The sequence below is a fragment of the Furipterus horrens genome, unplaced genomic scaffold (genome assembly GCF_987537825.1).
Source record: "Furipterus horrens unplaced genomic scaffold, mFurHor1.1.pri manual_scaffold_3, whole genome shotgun sequence".
Taxonomy (NCBI): Eukaryota; Metazoa; Chordata; class Mammalia; order Chiroptera; family Furipteridae; genus Furipterus; species Furipterus horrens.
This window is the reverse complement of record NW_028327173.1, coordinates 195,086,423-195,104,845: the sequence shown is the minus strand read 5'-3', so window position 1 is coordinate 195,104,845 and position 18,423 is coordinate 195,086,423. Positions and strand designations below refer to the sequence as shown.

The following is an 18,423-nucleotide window of genomic DNA, read 5'->3' as shown; positions in this document are numbered from 1 at the left end:
TAGTATTCTTTTAAATTTCCCAATAGGCTTTGAAGAGATTATGAAGCTGTCTGTGTGCGCCCAGAAGCAGTGACAATGATAGGGGAACCTGCCTCTGCTTTGTGGCCTTTCTGTTTCAAAACTGACCTGAGTGGGGTCATTGTCCTTGTGGCTTAGTTCAAGTTCTTTATCTTCTTTCAAACTAAAAACAAGGGAGACAATACTTCTCCATCTGCTTTTAGGACATGGTGAAAAAGAAATTGTTCTGATGAAGTGAAGAGTTTATGCAGACTACTTTAATGGGCTTATGCAGTAATCAGAGTTTATAAAAAAGTTGAACTGGCTCATTTTTAAAAAATTTACTTATTTTTCATTTTTTTAAATTACAGTTTACTTTCAGTATTATTTTGTATTGGTTTAAGATGTATGACATAGTGATTAGACAATAACAGACTTTACAAGATGTCCCCCCTCATATTTCTAGCACCCATCTGGCCCCATATGTAATTATCACAATATTATTAACTATTTCCTATGCTGTAACTTTACATTCCCGTGGCTATTCCTGGTGTGGTCTCTATGTCTATGAGTCTGTTTTAATTTTGTTTGTTTATTTTGTTCTTTAGGTTCCACATCTAAGTGAAATCATGTGGTAGTTTTCTTTCTCTGACTGACTCATTTCAGTTAACACCATACTCTCTAAGCCCATTCATGCTGTGGCAAATGGTAAGATCTCATTTTTTGTTTTGTTTTGAATGGCTAAGTTATATTTCATCGTATATATGTCCCACAGATTTCTTATCTGTTCATCTCTTGGTAGGCTGCTTCTATAGCTTGGCTACTATAAATAATGCTGCAATGAACATAGGGTGTAAGTATTTTTTTCAAATTACTATTTTGGATTTCTTCAGATAAATCCCCAGAGGTAGAGTCACTAGTATTGAGGGTTTCCAACAAATTAAACATGGAGGTGGTTCGTTCTTAACTTGCTTTTCTGTACTGCATATCTTTTAGTTGCCTGGGGAAAGCAATGAACCAACTTCTGTGCCATTCAGAAAGCGATAGTTTCTTAGCTCCCAGGCCACTCTTCTGAAATCCAGTTTGTGATGGTGAGGCTAAGACTTTGCAAACCTCCTTGCAGCATGCGACCTGGCTCCCTGCTAGATTATGCCAATGGAGGATACTAGCCGGTGATGACAAGGCTGAGGGAGGGAGAAGGGGTTTTTCCTTCCTGTTTGTTTCCTGCCTGTGTCTTCTGACTGCAGTAGTTTTTCTCCTCAGCATCAGCAGTGTCTTCCTACAACAACAGCTAAATTTATTTTGCAGCTTTTCCAACACTTGCAGAGTTGGGTTATGGCTGCACTTCAGAGGCATCAGCTTCAGCTAGCACACCCTTCTGAGCAGTTCATGTTTCAGCTCCGCTGGGTCTTTCCTCTAGACCTTCTAAGATTTAAACACATCAGCCTCTTCTCTTTATTCTCCTAGGCCAAGAAGTGTGGCTGCTTTCTGCAATCAAGATCTTCATAATACCTTCATGCTGTGGTAGGCAAATTTGTGTCCCTATTGTCTATGGCTGTTTTTATTCTATAAGACTGGAGTACATGTGATGGAGACCATGTGACTGCAAAGCTGAAAATATTTATTATCTGGCTATTTGTACATACAGTTTACTGAACCCCATCACAGTGTTCTGTTCTTGCCTTTTTAGTTAACACGTTTACATAGAACTAAACATTATGTTAAATTCTCTGTTCAAATAATTGATACAGTTTCTGTTTCCTGCTTGGACACTGATGGATACAAAATCTGGCTCCACAAGTGGCCCCAGGAAACAGACACTCCAAATATGAATTTGGGGATTAGTGTGATCATGTTCTTGGACTGGAACACAATCCTGAAATTAGTTGCCAGTCATCCACAGCATGCAGTAGCATCTCAAATAAATGTGTGAATTCTAAGGTGGAAACAGTCTTTTGTCTTATTCATAGCCGAAGGTCTTGGCAGGCATTTTACATAAATGGTGCCATGAGCAGAGATAAAAGAGAGAACGTGTATGAATGTCCCATTACAAATCTGCTCACCAGTGGAAAAGCAACTCAGCATAGAGGCCCTACTGACAGTGGAGCAGTAGACAGTCACCTACCTGGGTGGCCACTATTTCTTGCCTACCCAGCAAGGATCCTTTCATTTTCCCCTTGCAAATAGAATGGAATTATGTTTTATTTTACAGTATGATGTGTCCCTCTGTGGAGATTGGGTCTCCCCTTAGCTGTGAAGGTGGGAGATAGTCTTGGATAAGGTAATCCAACCCTAGTAATTCCCTTTGACATTGGTTTAGGCATGGGCATGTGATGCAGTTACGGGCAATGAAGTGTGATAGCAAGTCTGCTAGGGGTATCTAGGAGAGGATAAAAGGAAATGATGTTTGGGAGGCTGCAAACCTGTTTCTGTCTCTTTGGGTGTGGTTAGGTGAGGAGATGAGGCCTAGAGCTCATGCTACCAAAGTGTGATAGTAAGGAGAGCAACTGGCATACTGGGAGCGGCAGTATGGAAAAATAGAAAAAAACGTGGGTCACCACGGAGGCCATTGAGATATTGTAGTAATCAGCCAGTGTATTTGTTGTATAACAGATGTCTGTATTAAGTCATGGTTTTGATTGTTTTTGTTGTTGTCCTTATAACTTGCATCTCAAAGTATCATAACTGTACCACCTTCTTAAATAAAGGACAGCTTTCCCAATGCCCCAGCACAGATGTGGCAGGCATTTCATTCTGTTGAGATCTTGACACTCGAGAGTGACAGAAGTCTGACATAGTATGCAGGGATTCTTTTAGAGCTCCAAAGTTCTAGCAGCCTCATTTAGGGAGTTGGGAAGGTGCTGTCCATTTCTGAAGCTCATCAAATGAAAACATTTCAAGTCTGATAAGCCTGTGTAGGGGATCTAATCCCAAACACCCTTTACAAACCCAAGTATGCTATGGTGAGGCATTGCTGTGCAGCATGCTATGTGTTATGAAACTGGCTTTGACACTTGGATGTCTCCCATTTGGTGAGTGGTTAGTTATGAAATACTATTGGTTCAACAGATTATACTTCTGGAATAAAGCCTGGACTTCTGGGATCTTTTTAGTGGCTGGTTTATTTGTATTTCCAAGGCCATTTTTCCAATAAGCCAACACAATCAAATTACATGCAGCTTTGAAGACATTCTACCTTACAGTTTGACATTTTAATTAGGACTTTAAAGAGATAATAATCACTGCCCACAACTTCCCTAATGTTACCCAGAAATGGGTCAGTTAATTAGGATCCCAGAAAAAAAACACTGCATACATTTCTTTCAAATTGTTTTTCCAAACTTCCATCACCACATCTCTTGGCTTCAACTCAGACCAAATCAAACAAACATCAGGGAAGGGTTCAATCTCTCCAGCCTTCTAAAAACCCTAAGGGTGCAAATAAAGGAAGTCAGTCTGTGTCCATCATCTAAAAATGTATGTTTTATCCTGCATAAGATATTTTTCTTTCATTTCAAGGTTGCTTTTGAAAGGGAAACCATGCCAGTTCATTTCATTAGCTCATTCTCTTTGAAAGCCGTTAGGAGCCTGTTCACCTGATCCCTTTGATTCTTATATCTATACTTTATTTTTGTTGATTTCTTCTAGGGTAACATTATTAATGGGTGGTCCCACTAAAGAATTTTCTAATGCTCTCTGACTGCATTAAATTCCTGCTAAGTGGATTTTACAAGGTGGAAGGAAAAGTGAGTCCATCTATTATTGGGCAACAAAGGGGCCCAGGGTGTGATAGCAATTCAAGAAATGAATTCTGCACTTTTGGGTGGATTATGTGTAACAGGATGCTCGCTGCTTCCCCAAGCCTTGCCCCTCCCTATCCTTTGGGTCAATAGACAAGAATGGAAATGTGGTGAATGTCTGAGTTGTTTGTCTGATGCTGTGATGTGTTTTGACACATTCAGGAGGGAGAGTTGGTTGCTGCTTCCCAGAAGGGGTTTAAGGAGTGTAACAATATGCCGCTCTGTCTTTCTGCCAGCCAAGTACCTTTAGCTTCACTTTTGAACCTGATGACATATAGCTCAGTCTCCAGCTGGAATGCCAGTTGCAGGATTTATCTCAGTTCCTGAGCTCTAGCGGTTATAAAGGTTCTTTTTAAAAAATTACATTTATTCAGGTGATATTGGTTAACAAAATTATACAGGTTTCAAGTGTACAATTCTATATGGCATCATCTGTATATTGCTTTGTGTGTTTACCACCCGAAGTCAAATCTCCTTCTGTCACTTTGTATTTGACCCCCTTCCCCCTCTGGTAACCACCATACTGTTGTCTGTGTCTATGAGTTTTTGTTTGTTTGTTTATTGCTTTCAGTTTTATATTCCACATAGGAATGAAATCATATGGTTCTTTTTCCACCTGACTTATTTCACTGTATTTTACCTTTTCTTATGGCTGACGAGTATATACACATACACCGCACCTTCTTTATCCAATCATCTGTCAAAGGGATACTTTGGTTGTTTCCATGTTATAAAGGTTTTTTAGTTCAATAGTTGAGCTGTTGGTGGTTAATTTGAAAGGTATCTTCAGTTTACAACTTCACTGAGGATTTCTTTTTCAACATCCTGGTAAATATATCCACTTCACTCTTGTTCATTGTCAGAGGCAGGTGCACCGGGAATCAAGAGAAATTCAAGCTTTCAGACCCCTCGCGTGCACAAGCCTCTTCCTAGTTTCCAGCAAGAGCTCTTGCAGTGCGTGCTTACATGATCACATGCTTCTTGTAATATCTGAAAATATAAGAAATGTAAGAACAATTAGTTATAATTACTGTGTACACTTTTATAATCAACTTTGTATTCTTTATTTTTAAAGAAGGACCTCCAAATTGCATAACCTTTAGGCCTATGAACCTAGATTTCTCCCTGTTAATCATATAAGCATTTTTTTTTTAAGGTTGTAGGCCCTAGATTAGAAAAGTGTGATATGACCAGATCATCACTAGGTAGCTTTTCAAGGTAGCTGTCTATGCAAAGGAATGTCCTTGAGGCAGACAAAGATTTTTTTTGGCAAGTCTTGTTTTTCTTGTTCCCATGTTTCCTAGAAAGTTCTCCAAGTCTGAGACATTTCTCTGATCTTGAGGGTTTAAATCAGTTAAGATATGTGCAGTACTTAGGATAGTGAGTGTGCATTGTGAAGTCCTCAGTGAATGCTAGCTGTAATAGTTATTGTTATATTAATTTTCTCTAAATTTTGCAGCCTAGAGTATGTCTTGTAATTATTATCACCCTGAGAAATGTACTATTTCCTCAGATGTATCATTTGATTTTTCTTCTGCTATTATAAATATTTGTTTCACACTCTTCAGTCATCTGGGAGAATTATATTATACAATTTTTTAGATGGGCCACCAAAAGTGATATGGCTTAATGCAGTGCCCCAAGGTGACAGAGTAGAAGAGCATAGAGGCTAAATGCTGCCCCTCTATTTACCAGCTTTGTGACCCCCCCATCTTCACTTCCTTCATTTGGGGACAGAAAAAGATATAATTCTTATTTTACAAGGATGTTTGGGGAATAAATATGTAAAGCACTTATTACAGTGTCTAGAATAGACAAAGGACTCAATGAAAGGGAATCATTATTGTAATCAAACCACCTTTAATGGAGAAATTCAGATGATTTTATGTCAGTTGGGGAGGTATTTCAAGGCATGGTGATTTGCCGAGTGTTTCCTGAATCTGGTGTAGTTCAAATTTCTAAACCCATGAACAGCGCTATATTTCCTAAGATATAGGATAGACAACAATGAGAAGGTAAAATTCTGGCACACTGAGGAATGCTGATAAGTTAACTCATATGCTCACTTTATAGAGTTTTATAGCACTGAAATAGAATTCTAAATTGAAGTAATGCACTTTGAGGCCTACTCGAATTTAATAAAACTGTTATCAGAATGAAATCTAAGCTTATTTGTTTAATTGATCTAAACCTGTACTAGATTTATACACAGATTTAAGTAGTAATTGGTGATGGTTAAGGATTAGCGAGAAATAGCTTGCTGGTAAAAATAGGTCTCAAATCTCACTAGTTGTTTTCACAGTCAGGGATTTGAATCATTGAATTCTACTTTATCTGGAAATTAAAAAAAATATACCTATAGTATTCCCTTAATTTGTTTGAGTAAACTATCTGTTATTGTTTTGTTTTACACTAGTTGTATAGATTATCTCTTAACCTCTTTGTTTAATAGGGCCAAAACTGATAAAATATTCACCCAAAACTTGAAGATTTCTATTGTTTCAAGGGTGCTGGACCAAGTTGGGCATATCTATATGTAGACACACATGAGAAAAGTGGATTATGTGCTACATAAGAATATATGTAGCCCTTTTAAAAATAAACACATGTCAAATATGAAATATATGGAATTCTAGACTATGAGCCTCTTAAGGGCAGTGTCTGGCAGACTACCTAGAACATAGTAGATGCTCAATATATAGTTGTTAATGAGTAAATAAATGAATTGACTTAAATCAAATTAAGTAGACTAATTTGGACTTGGTAGGGAAAGTCCATGAAACATCTTGAAGAATATGAATCTTTGAGCTTCTTAGGAGAATCAGAGACTTTTTAGGGCTTCAAAAGGAAGTTAGTGACTATGTAGGCCAATGACCTCATTTTGCACCAGGCAAACTGAATAGCTTACATAAACTAGTGATGGAAATGCCTGTCTTTCAGAGATTTCTATTGTAATGATGTTCGACATCTCTTTTGTACAGATTTAGAGGGAGGTGGAGAATGGAAAGTAGGTTTTATACAGTTGACAAAACCTGAAGCCCAAAACCTACATGATTCCAATTACTGTCAAACCCCATTTAATTGATCATGGAAAGAAAGGGACACAAAACAAAAGGGCACCATGCCTTTGTATTTGTGAAACACCCCACAGTAGGAATTTGGGTTCCTCAACTTGTGTGTGCATGCGCACATAGCCTTAATTCATTGTATACCTGAGTCCTTATTTTTTGAAATACTTGGTTTCCTTACCCTCCTGAAAATCTACTCGCCTATTGAGTTTAAGAAAGGGAGCACAGTAAAACTGGCTGTATCAGTTCAAATAACTGGTCAGCTTTTTGATTCCTGAGGAGATTTAGCCTCAGCCAAACTTTTGAATTTCTTTGTACACTCTCTGAGTTGGTGCTTCTTAGAGGGATTCTTCCCATTGGTAGCAGTCATGATGTCTGGAGTAACCAGTTTCCTTTACATCTTAGCTTTGGAAACCATGGAAGGGTGAGCTAGACTCGACCTTGGGTGGATGATCCATAGCATTGCTATGGCATCCCAGACTAAAATTGCATTGTCTTAAAACAAGAGTTGCATGATTTAGGGTATTCTTGGTGGTGAGTAAAAGAAGATTGGAAAAGTTCCAAAATTCAAGCACAATAAGAGCATCATGAGTCTTGCCAGCATGCAGCCAATGAGTAATGAGTACTAAAAGGAGAGTTATAGCTACAGGTGGAAAATATGAAATGACTATTTTTGTATTTTTCTTTCTAATGCCCTCAAAAATTTTGGCAGAGATATGAATAGAAGCTGCCACCTTTGCTTGCTATGTGTGTGTGTGTGTGTGTGTGTGTGTGTGTGGTGGGGTATTTAAAGGAGAAAATTGAATTCACGTTCTGGACTTACAGAGTCAGGACTTTCAGAGCAAATGTTAGTTTTTCAGTGAAATAATTTCTATAAGTTGGAGTTAAATTGATTTGATGGCACTGAGACTAACACCTTAGAGCGTCTTTAAAAAAAATCATTTGCATTGTCTATTTGTGGAAGAGATATAAGTTTCACAAGAATATTTGAAAAATTCTAGGCATATCAAAAGGAAAATTTCATTAGAATATGCCCAGTATTTTCAACATTAATCCTGCATGATTTTTCATTATGGGGGAATACTGAATAAATAAAATGTTTCCTCGGCATGACTGGTATACCCAGCTTGAGTGCTGGTTAGGACTCTTTGCCAAAACATCCATTTACTTTCTTAGCCTGGAGGAGCTGAACTAAGCAAATGGATGTCACTTTTAAAATAAGCACACAAGTGTCTTTTTGGTGTATGCTAAATGAAAGAGTTTCAAAGGAAAAAAAAAAAACATTTCCTCTCACATAAAGCTGTTTTTTGTTAATATCCCAGAATTAAGTGCTGCTTGTAACATTGAGGAGGGGAGGAGGGTGGAGAAATACCTCTGGTATTTAGCTATAGCTTGGACAAACCATATTAACTCCACGCTTTCATTATAGTGCATTTTTCCTTTCCTGGATTTTTAATTCTTTCAACATTTCCTTTGACCAGTGATCTTGCTAAGAATTTTTCTATGTATATATAGTAATTAAGAAGACTACACAGTGTAAAAGTACTCTGTGTTTCTTATCTGTATATTATTTGCTTGTACCGGCCTAGCCATTCTATGATCATGGAAGATTGTAATTTTCCAACCTCAAAGAATGTGTTGTATTAATTCCTTTTCAAATTCTTCTCACTCAGTGAATGGTTCAGAAGGAAAATGCTTAGATTCAGGTGAGGGGAGTCATAGCAAATACTTGCCAAAACACAAAAACTTCAGCTGCGTGGGCTTTTAAGGCTGATTTCAGTTGATTAAATTTTGGGATGAAAACACGGTTTATAGTGAACTTGTAGAAATTCTGCAAATGTCACAATGACAGGGATAGTTGGCTGTCATTTATTCAGTAGAAGAAAGAACCATTTAACAATTAGTCTGCTTTGATGAATTTTTAAAAAATCTCTGTATCATCACTGGTTACATTGTTAGACCCTCTAATAATTTACAGACCCTATTAGAGTTTCTTCTCCTGGAGACATTGAAATTCGGCCCTGTGTGGGCTTTGGTCTTCATGCCGTGACTCTGTGGCTCAGAATCACTGAAACGCTTCTTAAACTATAGCTGCCGAACTCTCTGCCCACCCCCAGCAGAGTTTCTGATTCAGTAGGTTGGGTGTAGGGCCTGAGATTTGGGTTTCTAAATAGTTCCCAGGTGTGGCTGATGTGGCAGCTCTCAGGAACACACTCTGAGAACCATTGCTCTACACAGCCACCTACACTCAACCATTCCAGAACATTCCACTCTTCTTTTTTCTTTCTTTCTTTCTTTCTTTTTATTTTAATTTTTGCAGATAACATATTCCTAGTCTTTCTTCTTTTGAGATGACTATTCCTCACTCATTTTTAAATATGATGCTAAATGTGCCAAACATGTGTAAGCCTACCATGTAACTGAATCACGTTCCAAATAGATACCTTTCTTCTCATATCATTTACCTGGCATTATATGATGCAACTAGCTATCGTGGGATGGTTTGACATCTTCAGCGATCACAGCCATATAGATTTTGTAAGCTCAAACAGACAAGGACAAATATTGGGTTGTAGGACTCTGCTGGCATGCAAGCTTATTTCTGTTCCAGTATGGTGTGCTTCACCCCATTGGTGTCATTTGCTTATCAGCCTCACCCCCAGCTATCAGTAGAGGTGTTCCCTGAATATTTGTTTTGGAAAAACAGTAAGGTTCATATTTTTATACAGTGTAGCATTTATTGTCTCCAAAGTATTTTAAAGTCAGTTATGCCTTGGTTGTTTGGGAGATCTCAAAGTACATCATCAAGTTGATCATCACCAACAGGCAAGAGGTGTAAATATAACTCATGCTAAGTGTAGTATAAATGCCAAGGAAGCAGTTTATCTTGTTAAATTCCACCAAGGGCAAGTGACACAGCAGCTGCAGATCTGTCCATAGTGGCCTGGGGGCTACATGCCAGCACTTTGATGACCTTGTCTCTATCCACACAGGTGGGAAATCTTTGCATGTAATCAGAGCTACAATGATAATGGACTTGAGAAAGGAATTGAGGGAGGCAGCCGTGTTTGCAATGCTCAGGACTAATTCAATGGATTTTCTTCCCATTTTCAGCAGCATTCAGCAACTTCTGTGGTGACCAGCTACACTTGGCAGCAGACTTGAGTGCCCACGACCGCACAGAGCAAGGAGCATTTGGAAGAGTGATGTTCCTGTTGAGAAGGACAGAGCTGCAGACAAAGGTATGCTCTTATTTGGGGTAAGATCCTTTCAACGGCACAAAATCTCATGCCCAACCCCATGCCATTCACCACAACCACACTCACAGCGCTGGGCACATGTGTTCACTCTTTTCTTGAATCCTGAAAGGACAAGGGAGACTTGATGTCAGCATCTTGTCCTGAGCCTCCTGTTTCTTTAGGTCTCTTCATTTCCCATTTGCCACTTTGTTTCTCTTCTTTACCACTTTCAGCTACAATCCCTTTGTTCTTTGGAGGTCTGTATTGCATAAAGATGATTATTTTTGACAGTGGCTTGGTTCCCTGAATGTAATATTTAGTGTTTTCTTTTGATGACAGAAAATTCACAGTATTCCAGCCTTTACCTAAAATACAGAACACACCCAGTATGCTGCCTTCAAAGTATGGCGATGTGCCTTCGTTGCACTTTCCACAGTTAAGAGTTGTATACCTTTGAATAATTATTTGGTCAATATCTATTTTTCTCGTGAACATAGGCCACTGTGAATATAATGGCTACCTGTGTTTTGCCCACTGTTGGGTCTCTGATGCCTCTCACAGTGTCTGGGACACAACAGCTACATAATAACCTTTGTTGTGTGGAAGGAAAGAATATACACCTCAAGTGTACCTGTTGAGTCATGGAAAGGCCTTAGCTGGGCTTAACTACACATTGGAAATGGTACTCTGCTTTGGAAATAATTGTACAGAGAGACCTAAGTTTTATAAATGAGTTTATTTATTGTTTGTTTGTTTGTTGTTTTACCTTATTTTGAGACATTCAAGTGATGGTATTTATTGGGTGGAAATAGACAAATAATGTATCCCAATAAGGAGAAATATTAAGGATGATGAATTATACAAACCTTTTAACAATTTGGTACTGTAACATACAGATTGCTAGAGCTTTATAATATGTTTTTCAAAATTTTGGAAATATGGTCTGCACAAGTTTTGTTAGGGTTGCCATAACAAAGTACCGTAAACTGGTGACTCATGCAACAGAAAGTTATTGTCTCTCAGTTCTGGAGCCTAGAAATACAAGGTTAAGGTGTCTGCAGGGTTGGTTCCTTCAGAGGATTATGTGGGAGAAATCTCTTCCGTGCCTCTCTCTGGTACTCCCTGGCAACCTTTGACATTCCTTGGCTGTAGAAACATCACCCTGCTCTCTGACTTCATGTTCATGTGGTGTTTCCCTGTGTACCTGCGTCTTCTTACAGGACACCAGTTATATTGGATTGGGACCCACTGTACCCCAGTATGACCTTATCTGAACTAATTACACCTACAACAACACACTATTTCCAAATAAGGTCACTTTTTGATGTACTGGGGGTGAGGACTTCAACATATGAATTTTGAACGGATGCAGCTACTGAACAAAAGATGCATGTGCTCAACCAGAATGGAATCTTTGTGCCCAGGAGCACTTCCTCATGTTCCCTGCCAACTCCTTTCTGTGGCAGGGTTTCAATCTTTTTTTCTGATGTGGGGTGAGGATGATCTTGGCTTGGCAATTAATTTTGATTTAACTAGTTGAACCTGTTTCAGAGAGCCAGCCAGCAAGTAAGTTGCCAGCTGGCACCCTCTCTGTGCCATCTCTAGTGGCTGTTAGGGACACTGTGTGAGACAGTATGAGAAGACTTCTAATGTCTGCAGAGGATGCAAAACTCTCCTCTTCACTGGCACTTGCAAAACATTCCACTGTGCTCCTCTAGTGTATGAAGAAGGCAAGAAAAGGTTTTAGGGCAGTATCTGGTATTGGCTTCTTCGAACCCTGACATCAGTTAATGAACACCATTGGTCTATCTTGACAGAAGCGTTCCTATGGGGGGGGGCAGGACAGGGTGATGAAATACATTGGAACCATCCGACACAAATATTTTACTTCATCATAGTAAAGGAAGAAGGTAATGTTTGACTACTGGCTGAATGTCCATGAGAAAGACCAATATTTAATCTTGTCTCTGGCCTGTTATCAACAGAACACGTTACATTCCTTGCCTGTAGCTTCCAGGTGCTTAAAAAAGTAACTGGCTGAGATACAAGGGCTTCCCAAATTGTAAAATTCAGAGTGAGTCTGTTGTTCCTGTCAGTGCAGCCAGTAATCTAGGGTACATCCATCAGGGGTGCAGTCATTGCTCTTGTTTTGGGTTCAATGAGGGGTGGGGAGGGTAGAGAGAGAGAGAGAAGGAGAGAGAAAGAGAGGGATATGCAGGTGAGCAAAGTTACAGCAAGGCACCCACCCAAAGGCAAACGGTTTGTTCCAAGGTGGGTTAGCAGCCGGGGTACGTCTTGATTGTGGATCTCTTGCCAAATGGGCCAGAGTGCACGTCAATGAAAAATATCATTTGGTTAACAAGTAAAGAAAGGAGATTAGGGGTAAAACTAAAGAGGAAACCAAAACAATGCAAGTGGTGAGAATAAGTGACAAGCCTGAGAAAGGATTGCAATATGTGGCCTTGCTCTGGTCCTGACTACTCACAAGATCCCAAACAAGTTACCCCCACACAGTGGGCCTCATTCTTTCTTGCCTGGAAGTGAGGGTAATGGAATAACTCATATCCAGGGAACTTGCAGGATAAAACTTCCGTAACATTGTCATTTCAAGCCAATGTAGAGGCTCAATTCCTTATATCTTTAGTTGCGTGGATCTGACTCAACAGTCTTAATGTTTTATATATTTAAACTTCTATGTAATTGGTTCTTGTGCTTTTATCTATAATTAAAAGTTTTTCCTTACTTCTATGGTTTTAGGGTGCCAGTGCCACAAAATATACTCTAAAATTATTTTATAAAAAGCAAATGATCAAAAAAAATTTTTTTGATGATTTTTTTTTGCTATGCTTTGGAAACTAAATACCTTAAAATGATAGGCCTGGATGGCATAAAACAAAATTGAGCTCCCTCGCCCCAAACAATAACAACAGTAAAAAAAAAGCCAGTGTGTTCTAAAGCAAGGTCCTGGTTATATATATTTATGACCCTGCCTCCAGTTCTTCAAACAATAGTTCTGAGGATCACTAGTCATAAATAAGCATATAAGGAGAGAAAGTTCTTATGGAAGATGGGCTTCAAGACATATACTCTGGATCTGATGGCATTTGCAAGTACAGTCGTCGGCAGCCGTCCGTCTCGAGAGACGATGGTGTAGCTTCTTTTTTTTTTTTTTTTTTTTTTTTTTTCACTAATTATATAAGCTTTTATTTTATTTTATTTTATTTTTTTAAGTATATTTTATTGATTATATTGTTACAATAGTTCCAATTTTTTTTCCCCTTTGCTCCCCTCCGCCCAGCACCCCCCTTCCCCAACAATCCCCTCTCCAAGTCCATGCCCATGGGTCGTACATACAAGCTCTCCCGCCTCACCCTTTCATATATTCTTCTTCTTCTTTTTTAAAATTAATTAATTAATTAGTTAAATATTTTAACAATAAAAAATAACAATTCCTCCCTCTCAGACTTAAGACCCTTTACAATCTTATAAAGGACAATGGATGAAGGTCTCGAGCTCCTCTAGCTGCTTCAAGCTGGACATGGTCGTCGTCCTACCTACCCTTGGGTCAAGAAATCCCTAATAAGAGTGGGGATGTGGAGGGGAGGGTGGCCTTCCCACAAGGGGAAGGATCGTGCAGACTCCAGGTTGGTTGGCTGTCTCTGGACAACGGCATGCTTGGTTTGACAGGCTGGCATCCTTGTTGTATTCTGGGGGCAACAGGGTTAAAGGACATCATTTAATCCGTAACCACTAGATGACAAAAGACAGGTATTAATTTTTCAATGTCCCACATTAGGGAAAAGAAGGGCTTCTTTGGAGGAAGGTGTGCCAGGTACATCTCACCTGTCCAAAACCCTTTTGCCCATTATACTTAGTTTGGACTGAGGGAAATATTTTAGGTTTCCCCCATCTCAGGCCTCTGGGCTTTTTCTGTCCAAGCCATTAGGATAGAAAAGAGAAACCAGTTTTAAAGTGAAGCCCACAGACCACCCCGTTCTTCACCAACCCAGCCACTTAGTTCAGCCAAACCATTGAGTCTCAGGAGGCAGCAATGCAGACAGGATTAAGTGAGGCCTATGCATACAGATAATCACTCAGGTAATGAGATTGTAGGCTTATGCCCTTTGAAAACAGAAAACACATGTTAATTTATGTAACATAACCCACATACAAGTCTCTAAATCTGTAGGACTGTCTTATCGGAAGGAAAATCCTTGTCCTTCTAGTATTCACTGAACTTGCATTTCTATTCTTTATATTTTTATTCCCCCCCCACTAAAAAATTTTCTGTTTGTTTGTTTTTCCACTACAGTTGTCTCACTTTTTTTCCCCCTCTTGCTTCCCTGCACCCTGCCCCCCCCCACAGTCAGTCCCCACCCAGTTGTCCATGTCCATGGGTCATTCATACATGTTCTTTGACTAGACCCTTCCCCTTCTTACCCCTTCTCTCCCTCCCATCTCCCCCTTTGTTACTGTTAGTTTATTCCTTGTTTACATACCTCTGGTTCAATTTTGCTCATTTGTTTGTGTTGTTCATTAGTTTCCTGTAACAGGTGACAGCATAAGGTAATTTTCTTTTGTTGCCTGGCTTATTTCGCTAAGCATAATTCTCTCTAGTTCCAATCATGTTGTTGCAAATGGTAGAAGTTCCTTCTTTCTTTCAGTACTTATTCATTGTCATTTTCCCCCTTTGTACTCGTGTTCCTCTCTGTCTCTCTGTTTCTTCATCTTCTTAAAGCAGACCCTTTAGCATCTCTTGCAATGCTGGTTTGGTGGAGATGTATTCTTTTAGCCTTCTTTTGTCTTGGAAACTCCTTATTTCACCTTCCATTTTGAATGAAAGCCTTGCTGGGTAGAGTATTCTTGGTTGTAGGCCTTTGTTTTTCATTGCTTGGAATATTTTTTGCCATTCCCTTCTGGCTTGTAGTGTTTCTGCTGAGAAATCTGATGATAGCCTTATTGGAGCTCCCTTGTATGTTATTAGTTGTTTCTCTCTTGCTGCTTTTAGGATTCTCTCTTTGTCTTTGAATGTTGGCATTTTAATTATGATGTGTCTTGAAGTGGGCCTGTTGGGGTTCATCTTCATTGGGACCCTCTGTGCTTCCTGGACTTGCGTGACTCTTTCTCTCGTCATGTTAGGAAAGTTTTCTGTCATTAGTTTTTCAAAGAGGTTTTCTATCCCTTGCTCTTCTTCTTCTCCTTCTGGAATTCCTATGATACGGATATTATTACGTTTCATGTTGTCCTGCAGCTGTCTTAGAACCTCTTCAGTCTTGTTCAGTCTTTTTTCATTTTGTTGCATTGTCTGGGAGTTTTTGTGTAGGTTGTCCTCCAGCTCGCTGATCCGATCTTCTGCTTCCTCTAGCCTGCTTTTAATTCCTTCTACTGTGTTCTTCAATTCAGAGATCGTATTTTTCGTTTCCTCCTGGCTCTTATTGATAGCTTCTATGTCCTTTTTCATGCTCACGTAATTTTCTGTGAGTTCCTTGTAGTTTTTCTGGAGTTCTTTGAAGTTTCCGCTGAGCTCATTCAGCTTCTCCATAATCCATGTTTTGAGTTCCATATCTGATAGTTCGCTCCCCTCTATTTCATTTAGCACTCTTTCTGGGGATTCTACCTTTCCTTTTGATGGGAGGTTGTTTCTCTGTCTCCCCATTTTTTTGACTCCTATTGTTTGTTGGTGCTTCTTGGAATGATCTGCACTTCCTGGATCTGCCTCTGGTGGCGTCAGATCATGTACCAGTCTGGCCCTAAGCAGCCTGTTGGAGACTTCCAGGGATCTACTGCTGTTGTCTGTCTTCTTTGATTGTTAATCTATTCAATCTGTGATTAGCTGTCAGGCTTAAGAACTGTGGGTGTGGCAGCTTAATTCCTGTAGGCAGGGCTTTTGCTTCCCCTCAGGCTGACGCCACTTGGAGGGGAATGGTCTACCCGCAGTACTGGGGATGAGTCAGCACTGGGACCCAGTCAGCTGCTCCTCCGGTTCTCCCCTCAAAGCCACCGTGCCAAATTCTCCCCAAGTGTCTCCAGTCCTCTCTGCCTTCCCTCTGCTTGAGCCCAGGGTAAGTGGTGGCCAAAATATTTTCGTATGTGATCCACTTAAGAGCTCTTTTTCTCCTGCTGTTTCTCTCCGGCTAGCAAGAAAGCCTGTGGCTTTTCGCTTTTCACAGCTGATACTATTTTACTTTCCACTCTGTCGCTGTAGGCTGGGAAGCCCAGCTGGGGGTTTAGACCCTGCCCTTCTCAGGGGGAATCCCCGGCTGCTGAGCTGTTTCTCAGTCCCTTCAGCAGCCACCCGTGTGAGCCCAGCCAGCCCTTCCGCGTCTCCGCACTCCCTACCGGTCACGTTGTGATGTAGAGGCCTTTTCTGTCTCTCCGTGGTTATAAGACTTCTCTCCAGCTGGTGTTTGGTTCGTTATTCCAGATGATTTCTCCAAAATTACATTGTAAATCCAGACTAGTTCTAGGAGGAAGTTAGTGTAGCTTCCACTTACTCCTCCGCCATCTTGTTTCTCCTCGGTGTAGCTTCTTAAGAGTATCTGCACCGCCGAGAATGGCTGTGCAGTCCGACTCGGGAGTGACACGGTATCTGTCTCCTCCCGCGTTGAATCGACATCTTGCGATGACGCTGGAGTGTCCTCTCCAGTGAAGCTGAAGCTACAGAGCCTGGGCAGGGTGATATGGAGGGTCTGCTGTTGCCCATGCAGCAGACCCCCCCTCTCTTCGCAGCTGAAGGGTCCAAGGGAAAGACGGAGTCAATACAGCTTGGCTTCAGGTGCGCCGCAGGAGTTGCCGGTGTTGACTACAACGTCAAACCGCCTTAGGGACTCCGGCTCCGGATTTTCTGTCGGGGTTTACTCCCTTAGCCTTTCCCCTGAAGAGATATGCCGCAAGGCAGCGGAGGTTTTTTGGAGTCAGAGTTTTCCTTCTCTGTGCAAGTACAGTATTCCCTCACTTATCATGGGCATTGCGTTCTAGACATCCCCACGAAGTAGGAACCTTACATTTATTCTACACTCTTAAACCTACGTAACTTTAACAACATACGTATACAGTACCACAAAATCCCGCAATATAGTGAAAAATCTGCGATAAATAATTAAATATAATATTTTTTAAAAAATCCCGTGATACAGTGAGGCTGTGATAATTGAACCATGATATAGAGAGGGACTACCGTATAGTAAGAGCCTACCCAGTAAATGTCTGGTTGAGTCAAGCCCATTTTGAAGAAGCAATCAGTGTGGCAGGAATTTAGCTCAGGCAAGAACTTACCTCCACACGGAAGGCCCTCATAAAAGCTCTAATAAGCAGCACTCTTAAATGCTCTTTTGTTGGCATAACATTGTGATGTTGTTTTAATAGACTGTGTCGGATGGTGGGAGGTCATGTTGGGTAGTGGGTAAGAGGGCAGGCTTCCAGAAGTCTAGGGTTTGTTTAAAAATACTATTTTCACATCTCACAGCTATGTGACCCTAGTGTCTCAGTTTCCTATCTGTAACCTGGTGATGGATCTCACATTTCAATTTTCTTTTGTATGGGAGGGTAAACAAAATAATAAATGTGAAGTGCTCAGTAAAGTGGCACATTGTAAATGCTTAATAAATATTAGGTACTTATCATTATGTTTTTTTATGTTGTATTCCCTTTTGGAGAATACATTACAATAATGGATTCATAACCTAATGACTTTCTTTCAATGTGGAACACTTTTCTTCTTAATCTGTGACTGATCATAAAGTTCCAAGTATACCAGGTCCTCCATCACCCCGAAGATCCATATATGAAGAGAAAGAAAACACCTCTGAGGTAATTCATGGGTGTGGTGGTGCCACTGTCTCAGGAGTACCCAGTCCATTACGAGTCTGAACAATGTGATCCTTGCTCTGGGAAGAAATCACCAAGTAACGAAATGTCTATTTTGTAAGAAGACAATTCAGACTTCTTTTTGGGGGCCTTTTATAATCCCAGACTTCTCAGCTGAAGCAGCTGCAGCAGTAGTAAGGATTATTAAACATGACATCCAGATATTGTGAGAAAATAAAAATAAAAATGAAAAAGTATAGTTTGTAAACTCAAGGTGGGTAAATAGAAACCTGGTAGAAAAAAAAGACAAAGACATGAAACAACGTAAATGAAGATGAATATATATACCTAGGTATATGGAAATACAGAAATAACTTTAACAGGCTGCCCCATTCCAGTAAATGTCTGGCTCCTGGTTGAATACCTCTGAAGGTGGGGCATGTAGTGTTTTCTTAAGTGTCCCACCCACTTCCTGTAGTGACAAGCTGTAGAAACTCTGTAGGGGCAATAGTG

The 18,423-nt window shown here is 40.1% G+C and overlaps 1 protein-coding gene across 6 annotated transcripts in view; it reads left to right on the top strand.

Moving 5' to 3' along the window:
- The window catches only part of DIO2 (iodothyronine deiodinase 2), a 236,726-nt gene that overhangs the window by 61,826 nt on the left and 156,477 nt on the right, over positions 1–18,423 (top strand). For 2 of the 6 annotated variants that reach the window (XM_090271256.1, XM_090271255.1), the window contains 2 exons: positions 1,465–1,521; positions 9,980–10,107. The gene's annotated coding sequence lies outside the window, so the exon portion shown is untranslated. Of the gene's footprint in view, positions 1–1,464; positions 1,522–9,979; positions 10,108–18,423 lie in introns of those variants that run through there. The other 4 variants (XM_090271258.1, XM_090271259.1, XM_090271257.1 and 1 more) reach the window with 4 other exon arrangements.